Source organism: Canis lupus, chromosome 27, assembly GCF_048164855.1.
Source record: "Canis lupus baileyi chromosome 27, mCanLup2.hap1, whole genome shotgun sequence".
Taxonomy (NCBI): domain Eukaryota; kingdom Metazoa; phylum Chordata; class Mammalia; order Carnivora; family Canidae; genus Canis; species Canis lupus.
In genome coordinates this window covers 33,385,709-33,393,586 of record NC_132864.1, presented here as the reverse complement: position 1 = coordinate 33,393,586, position 7,878 = coordinate 33,385,709, and the positions used below count along the sequence as shown (strand labels likewise).

Genomic DNA, 7,878 nt, shown 5'->3' with positions numbered 1-7,878 from the left:
CAAGTGCCCCCCTCATTGGCCATCACCCAGTCACCCCGTTACCCCACCCACCTCCTCTTCCATTACTCCTTGTTCGTTTTGTACCAACATATTTGGTGTATCAGTGACAAATCCGAGAAGCAAAGTGTGTTCACAGATGAGCACTAGTGTGGCTCCCATCAGGCCATATTGTATTAGAATACAGTCTACACTATAGGGACATATTCAAACCATCATTCATTGTCTCCATCATTCATGTCTCCCTATACAGATTCTTTTCTTTTATGGACAAACCTCATTTTTTTCACATATTTTGCTGTGGAATCCACTCAGTAGGATTGTGTTGAAATATGGAAATTATATATACTACCAAAGATGGCGGAAGAGTAGTGTCCCCAAGTCACCTGTTCCCACCAACTTACCTAGATAACGTTCAAATCATCCTGAAAATCTATGAATTCGGCCTGAGATTTAAAGAGACAACAGGGGATCCCTGGTTGGCGCAGCGGTTTAGCGCCTGCCTTTGGCCCAGGGCGCGATCCTGGAGTCCCGGGATCGAATCCCACATCGGGCTCCCGGTGCATGGAGCCTGCTTCTCCCTCTGCCTGTGTCTCTGCCTCTCTCTCTCTCTCTCTCTGTGACTATCATAATAAATAAAAAAAATTAAAAAATAAATAAATAAATAAATAAATAAATAAATAAATAAATAGACAACAGCTGGAATGCTACGGTGAGGAGAGTTCACACTTCTATAAAGGTAGGAAAACGGAAAAAAAGAAATAAAGAAACTAAAAGCATCCAAGGGGAGGGGCCCTGAGGAGCTGGGCTGAGGCCGCAGCGAGCACCCCCAGGTCAGGAGAGCCCTGTCGGAGGAGCAGGAGCTGCACCAAACTTCCCGGATGGACAGGCGCCCACAAGGATTCAGAGCATGACCCCAGGAGGGCGGGGATGCCCTCAGGCTCCCGGGGGTACGAAAAAGCCCCTGCCCAGGGGAGAGCCCCGCACCCTGTGGCTGAGCTCTCTAAAGGGCTGCAGCATGGCCCGTCGCCTGGGAGCAGCTCGGAGGGGCTCGGGCGGAGGCTCCGCAGATACGGGGCTGCACGGCCGTGAGCCCGATTCCAGCAGTGCAGGCCTGGGAGCCCAGGGCGCCGGGGACACAGCCCAGGATCCGGCCTCCACCCGGGACAGGCGGAGGTGGGAAGGCCCAGGCAGGACAGCGAGGACACCTGCCGCTGGGGGCCCCAAGCTGAGCAGGTCAGGGGCCCCGCCCCAGAGCATCCAGTCCCCTGCAGACTGAGAGCTGCAGTAGTTACTGCGGGAGCTGACTCTAGGGCTGGGGAGCTGACCACCACCACTGCTATTGTTCCTTCTGTCACCTTGTGCCACGGACAGAGCAGGGCTGCCGGGGAAGAGGGACCTCACAGGATAAACAGCTCCCACTGAGATGACCTGGCAGGGGGCAGGACAGCTCCCCAAGTGCACAAACCTGAGAGTCAGCACAACAGGCCCCTCCCCTAGAACCAGCTAGAAGGACAGGGGAAGAGCAAGTTTTTTATTTTTTATTTTTTGTCAAATGATCCTTTGTTAAAATATTTTTCTTTGTAGTCACCTCGCTGGGCATTCCACTGCATAACTATTGATGTCATCTATGATGTCATGAGGGTTACGGCAACCAACATTGCAGCCCACAGACCGGGCAGTGCCCAGGATCTCTTTAATGGTTCCAGAGAGTTCTCTGGCTAGAGATCGATGTCACGTCTGTCAGGCAATATTGACAAACTCATCAAAAGTGATATTTCCACTGTGGTTAATGTTTTTCTGCTGCTTTCTGTCTCTTGGTGGTTCCTTGAGGGCTTTGATAATCAGGACAGAGGCAGAAGGTATCACTTCAATCTGGGCCTGTCTGTTCTGAATGATCAGTTTCACTGTAATCCTTAGACCCTTCCAATAACTGGCTGTCTTGACGATGTCATAACCAACCTTTTTTGGAGACAGACCCGGCAGTCGATCTTCAGGGCCAGGGCAGACATGGCACCGACCTCGCCACCGGTGCACCTCAAGAACATGACGTTGATCTCATTGGAATCGAACTTAGGCGGCATGGTGGAGGCAGCTGGTGTTGGATGACCCTGGATTCAGGAGGACCAAAGACAGTTGCACCTTTGCCTCCTCTGAGCCTAAAGCCAAAAGCAGAAGAGCAAGTTCTTGACCAAGCAGTGCTGGAAACAACAGGGGAAATCAGGGGACTTCCAGTATACAGAACAGGGGATACCCCTCCTTGTTTTGTTTTGTTTTTTGTTTTTTTGTTTGTTTGTTTCTGTTTGGTTTGGTTTGTTTTGGTATGGTTTTTTGTTCTTTATTTGTTATACCTTATTTTTTTTCCATTCCATTTTCCAGTATAACTTGATTTTAGCCACTCTGCACTGAGCAAAATGACTAGAAGGAAGAACTCACCACAAAAGAATCAGAAACAGTACTCTCTCCCACAGAGTTACAGAATTTGTATTTTTTTTAAATTTTTTTATTGGAGTTCAATTTGCCACCATATAGCATAACACCCAGTGCTCATCTGAAATACCCCCCTCAGTGCCAATCACCAAGTCAACTCAAACCCCTGCCCAAATCCCTTCCACAACCCCTTGTTCATTTCCCAGAGTTAGGTATCTCTCATGTTTTGTCACCCTCACTGATATTTTCACTCATTTTCTCGCCAAATTACAGAATTTGTATTACAATTCGACATCAGAAAGCCAATTCAGAACCACAATTATAAAGCTAGTAGTGGCTCTGGAAATAAAAGCATAAAGTATTCAAGAGACTACATGACTGCAGAATTTAGATTTAATCAGGGCGAAATTAAAAATCAATTAAATGAGATGCAATCCAAACTGGAGGTCCTAACAACAAGGGTTAATGACGTAGAAGAACAAGTGAATGACATAGAAGACAAGCTGATGCCAAGGAAGGAAGTTGAGGAAAAAAGAGAAAACCAATAAAAAGATCATGAGGAAAGGTTAAGGGAAATAAATGACAGCCTCAAAAGGAAAAATCTACGTTTAATTGGGGTTCCAGAAAAGGATAGAGGAGCAGAAGGTGTCTTTGAACAAAACGTAGATGAGAACTTCCCTAACATTGGGAGGGAAACAGGCATTCAGATCCAGGAGATAGAAAGATTCCCCCTAAAATCAAAAAAATAAAATAAAAATTCAACACCTCGACATTCAATAGGGAAACTTGCAAATTCCAAAGATAAAGGAAAAATCCTTAAAGCAGCAAGAAATAAGAAATCCCTAAACTTTATGGGGAGAAGTATTAGGTTAACAGAAGACCTTTCCACAGAGACCGGGCAAGCCAGAAAGGGCTGGCAGGATATATTCAGGGTCCTATATGAGAAGAACATGCAGCCAAGAATACTTTATCCAGCAAGACTCACACTCAGAATAGAAGGAGAGATAAAGAGCTTCCAAGATAGGCAGGACCTGAAAGAATATGTGACCACCAAACCAGCTCTGCAAGAAATATTAAGGGGGACTCTGTAAAAGAAAGAGGAAGTCCAAGGGAACATTCCACAAAAACAGGGACTGAATAAGCATCATGATGACACTAAATTCATATCTTTCAATAGTAACCCTGAACGTGAATGGGCTTAATGACCCCATCAAAAGGCGCAGGGATTCAGACTGGATAAAAAAGCAGGACACATCTATTTGCTGTCTACAAGAGACTCATTGTAGACATAAGGACACCTGCAGCCTGAAAAGAAAGGTTGGAGAACCATTTACCATTCAAATGATCCTCAAAAAAAGCAGGGGTTGCCATCCTTTATCAAATAAACTAAAGTTTATTCCAAAGACTGTAGTAAGAGAGGAAGAGGGACACGATATCATACTTAAAGGATATATCCAACAAGAGGACTTAAATATCATGCATATTTATGCCCCGAATGTGAGAGCTGCCAAGTATATCAATCAATTAACAACCAAAGTTAAGACATACTTAGATAATAAATCACTTATACTTGGTGTCTTGAACACAACGCTTTCTAGAATCGACACATATTCTAAGTACAACATCTCCAAAGACACAAGAGCTTTAAATGATACACTGGACCAGATGGATTTCACAGATATTTATAGAACTTTACATCCAAATGCAACTGAATACACATTCTTCTCAAGTGCACATGGAATGTTCTCCAGAATAGACCACATAATGGGTCATAAATCAGATCTTAATCAATACTAAAATTGAGAATGTCCCCTGCATATTTTCAGACCATAATGCTTTGAAACTAGAACTAAAACACAAGAAGTTTGAAAGGATTACAAACACATGGAGGTTAAGGACCAACCTGCTACAAAAAGAAAGGGTCAACCAGGAAATTAGGGAAGAATTAAAAAGATTAATGGAAACTGATGAGAATGAAGATACAACCTTTCAAAATCTTTGGGATACAGCAAAAGGACTCCAGAGGGGGAAATGCATCGCAATACAAGCATCCATCCAAAAACTGGAAAGAACTCAAGTACAAAAGTTAACCTTGTACCGAAAGGAGCTGGAGAAAAAAGAGCAGATAGATCCTACATCCAGAAGAAGAAGAAATTAATAAAGATTATAGCAGAACTCAATGAAATAGAGACCAGAAGAACTGTTGAATAGATTAAGAAAACCAGGAGATGGTTCTTTAAAAGAATTAATGAGATAGATAAACCATTAGTCAGCCTTATTAAAAAGAAGAGAGAAAACACTCAAATTAATAAAATCATGAACGAGAAAGGAGGGATCACTACTAATACCAGGGAAATACAAACAATTTTAAAACTTATTATGAGCAGCTATACGCCAATAAATTAGGCAATCTAGAAGAAATGGATGCATTTCTGGAAAACCACAAACTTCCAAAAATGGAACAGGAAGACACAGAAAACCTGAACAGGCCAATAACAAGGGAGGAAATTAAAGGAGTCATCAATAACCTCCCAAGACACAATCTCCAGGGCCAGATGGCTTCCCAGGAGAATTCTATCAAATGTATAAAGAAGAAACCATAGCTATTCTACTAATGTTGTTCGGAAAGATAAAAAGAGATGGAACAGTTCCAAACTCGTTCTATGAGGCCAGCATCACCTAAATTCCAAAACCAGACAAAGACCCCACCAAAAAGGAGAATTATAGACCAATATCCCTGATGAAAATGGATGCAAAAATTCTGGAAAACTGTGTGAAGTTTCCTCAAAGAGTTAAAAATAAATCTGCCCTATGACCCAGCAATTGCACTGCAGGGGATTTACACCAATGATAGAGATGCAGTGAAATTCCAGGACACCTGCACCCCAATATTTATAGCGGCAATGTCCACAGTAGCCAAACTGTGGAAGGAGCCTTGGTGTCCATCGAAAGATGAATGGATAAAGAAGATGTGGCCTATGTATACAAGGGAATATTCCTCAGCCATTGGAAATGACAAATACCACAATTTTCTTTGAAGTGAATGGAACTGGAGGGTATTCTGCTGAGTGAAATAAGTCAATCGGAGAAGGACAAACATTATATGGTCTTATTCATTTGGGGAATATCAAAAATACTGAAAGGGAATAAAGGGGAAAGGAGAAAAAATGAGTGGGAATTATCAGAAAGGGAGACAGAACATGGGAGACTCCAAACTCTGGGAAAAGAACAAGGGGTGGTGGAAAGGGAGGAAGGCAGGGTGTGGGGGTGACTGGGTGACGGGCACCAAGGGGGCACTTGATGGGATGAGCACTGGGTGTTATGGTATATGTTGGCAAATTGAACTCCAATAAAACTAAATAAATAAATAAACAATAAATAAATAAATAAATAAATAAATAAATAAATAAATATTTCGTTTAGCTCTGCAACAAACTACCCAGTTATGTTCCCGAGCGATTTGGACATTTGGCATCCCCCCCCCCCAGCAATGAAGGAGAGTTCCTGCTGCCCCACATCCTGGGCACCATCTGATGTTGTGGTATTGAATTTTAGCCTTGCTGATGGGAGTCTGATGCTGCCTCACTGTTTCAGTGTGTAGGCCCTAGTGACTTATCACGTGGGAAATATTTACACAGGTGCAATTGTTCTCTGTGTACAATTTTGTAAGGGGTCTGTTCACATCTGCTCACTGGGATGACACGACCCAGCACCCTGGAATTCAGGAGCTCCCAAAGCTCTGATCTGAAAGGAAAGAGAAAATCATTATCACCAAATACCAGAACTCAGGGAATTCTCACTAAATCCCTAGAGTGGTACCAGTGGACAGGCAGGCAGTGGGCCAACTGGTTCTCTTGGGTCACACATCTTGCACAACTGCCCTTCTTCTCATTCCAACACAGCAATAGTGTGGGTCATATCGCTTCTGAAATCCATGTAACTATTTTTTCATTGGGAGATGAATATCTTCAAAAGCAGGTATTTTCATTGGAATTTAAACAAGTCTGGAATTTAAATTTAAACAATTCTGTTTCTAGTGAGATACAAAGCATTCAATGCCAGATTCTGAGCCTGTGTTGCTTAGAGGCAGGGACAGGGGAGTGATGGAATAAGAGGTGAATAGTAGGGCAGCCCACCTTTAGCCCCAGGCGAGATCCTGGAGACTGGGATCCAGTCACACTTTTGTCTCTCTGCATGTAGCCTGCTTCCCCCTTTGCCTGTGTCTCTCCTCTCTCATTGTGTGTCTCTCATGAATAAATACATAGAACAAAATTAAAGATGTGAAGAGTAGACGTTATCACTTGTCTCTGGGAAACAGAAATTATCTGGGTGATATTGATCGTATGCAGCTCTACAGCAATGATGATCAATCTCTCCCCAGGCTGCAGCCCAAGGTGGTCAAAGATGTTTTTGTCAACACACCTGGGCCTGGAAAATTAGGTTTGAATCCCTGCTTGTTCTCTCAGTGCTGTAATGGGTCACAATATAGCATCTCTGCCTGAGAGCTGTGGTAACATTGCCATGGTAACCCCTGTGTTTCTACTGCTCTTGTGAAAGAGAAGATGACCTTGGATCTGGGGTCATCAAGAGATTCCTTAGGGCAGTGACACATGTACACATGGGAGAGTTCTTACTCTTGATATTCACATATCCTACCACCCTGGATTATGGAAAAGTTCCAATGGGGACTAAGGGAAGAGGGAGACAGAGTCAGTACCTGTGGGCTCAGGACACCCATTTACAGGAGTCTCCATCAACCTGGTGGCAGCTATAGCAAAGGCTCATTCATGCACCCACATCAACCAACTTCACTGAAGCAGGCTGAGCATTTTCCCAGTAATGGTGCAACATCCTCCAAATCTCATAGCCCATAAAAGGGTTCATGGCCATAGGCCCCAAATTCCTACTTTGATGGACCCCCTTCTCCTCAAGTGCACAACCCAAGCCTCAGGTGATGAGTGAGGGATCCCATCCAGCTCTGAGAATGGAATTGCCTATGACCCGTGTCCTCACACAACATCCCATATCCCAGTGTTCAGGCCTAAGACACAGTGAACCTTGGTCACTTCTGAGCAGTGAAGCCTGTGAGGGAAGGGAAGGCTCTGCTCTGAGCCCTGGAGGTGCTGAATCCATGCTGGGGAAGACTACACCCCCTGTTTAGATAGTCCTGGACCTCTGATGGAGACAAAGTCAATGAAAGGCTCATTGTCCTCATTTCAGGAGAAAAAAATCTTCGCAGCACAGACTCTGGTTATATGACATTTGGAAACTCAGGTAACATGACTGTTACCACATTGAAGTGTTTTGTTTTATTCTTGTTTTATTTCTGAGGACATATAGAACTTGAAGAGATAATTGAGAATAGGCTCATTATGAACCAGGCGGTAATTTTAAGTACACATTAGATATATCACTTATTTTACACGTTATAAATTTTCATGGAAGAAGCAT

At 43.5% G+C, this 7,878-nt stretch overlaps 1 pseudogene; it reads right to left on the bottom strand.

Annotated features, from left to right (window-relative positions):
- Positions 1 to 1,584: 1,584 nt before the first annotated feature.
- LOC140619012 (large ribosomal subunit protein uL11-like) lies at positions 1,585 to 2,081 on the bottom strand (annotated as a pseudogene).
- Positions 2,082 to 7,878: the final 5,797 nt, after the last annotated feature.